Source organism: Octodon degus, unplaced genomic scaffold, assembly GCF_000260255.1.
Source record: "Octodon degus isolate 3935 unplaced genomic scaffold, OctDeg1.0 scaffold00077, whole genome shotgun sequence".
Lineage (NCBI taxonomy): Eukaryota > Metazoa > Chordata > Mammalia > Rodentia > Octodontidae > Octodon > Octodon degus.
The window spans coordinates 1,883,657-1,885,136 of NW_004524653.1; positions in this window are offsets into that span (position 1 = coordinate 1,883,657).

Here is a 1,480-nt window from a genome sequence, read left to right on the forward strand (position 1 = left end):
TGCTGGCCAGTGCTCTGGGTCTATTCAGGATCCCGCTGCCCTGGGTCATCTCACTCACTTGCTGGGCCTACTCTCTGGGTCTGTTCAGGATCCTGCGGCCCCAGGTCATCTCACTCCACTGCTATGTTTCTGTGAGTAGCCCTGGCGTTGTTTGCAACAGCTTCTTAAATACCCAGTAGCGGGAATAGTATAATTTTTACAATCAATATATCAACCAATATATTGCTACCATTTTTATTAACTAAAGTTGACACTTTCCTTGGGTTCCTTAGTTTTTCCTGATGCTCATTTCAGTGTCTGGATCTCTTCTAGAATATGATATATTTAGTAATCTTAACATTTTTGGCTCCTCTGGGCTGTGGTAGTTTCTCTGACTTTCCTTGTTTTGATGGCTTTATCAATTTTGAGAGATATTGGTTGGGTATTTTGTAGAATGTCCTCAACTGGCATTTGTCAGGTATTTTGTCATGAATCCACTTGGCCTGTGAGTTTCTGAGAGGAAGACCACAGAGGTAAAGAGACACTGCCATCATGTGATATCAGAGGAACAGAGTGGACTTGATTTATGCCGTGAGTGTTCACCTCGAGCACTTGGCCGAGGTGGAGTTTGGTGAGTTAATCTGCTGTAAAGCTGCTTTCTCTTTTTCTTCTTGTATGCTTTTTGGAAAGAAGTCATTTTGAGCCTCTCACACTTAAGTAGTGAGGATTTATGCTCCAGATCCTTGATGACAAAGTAGCTACATAAATTATTTGCTATACTTCTGCACAACAGACTTGTCTATTTCCCCTGTTTATTTATTTATCCAATCATTTGTTTATATCAATATGCATTCGTGAATATTTATTTTCTACTTTGGTTTATGATTTACTACTACTCTTTTTTCCTCAAATTATTGTAATGTTGGTCCTGGAAAAGCATAGGAGTTGCTTGCTCTGTGCTTTTGACAAACTGCATGTGTGTGTGTGTGTGTGTGTGTGTGTGTGTGTATGCATTTTCTGTTTCTGGCACTAGGAGATGCCCCAGGCTATCCTTATAAATGCTCTCTTCTAGTCTTGGGATCAATATTTTTCTTCAAATTGGTCTTTTCAAAATGCAAAGCTGATGGTTATGCAGCTGTGGTCAGTGGGTGCCTTGTCTAGTCTCCTATGCCCTGTCTGGTCTGCCTTTCCTGGCTGAACCCATCTCCCACACTCTGGGCCATTTTTGCCTCATTTTTGTCTTCTGTACATGACATGCTTCTTCAGCTATAGGACTCCAGCACATTTCTTTGTCATCCACCACTTTCCCCAGCAATTCCATGCATTTGCTTTGCCTTATTAATTTCTCCTTCTGTCCTAGTTCCCAACTCCTTTGTTAGCTTTCAATAACCTCTGAATATTTTGCTTTTGAATACCTTCTCCATTGCAATGAATATCATAATTTTAATTTCACATTTACCTGCAGATTTTTTTGGTTATGTCTGTCTTACTCTGTTCAGAA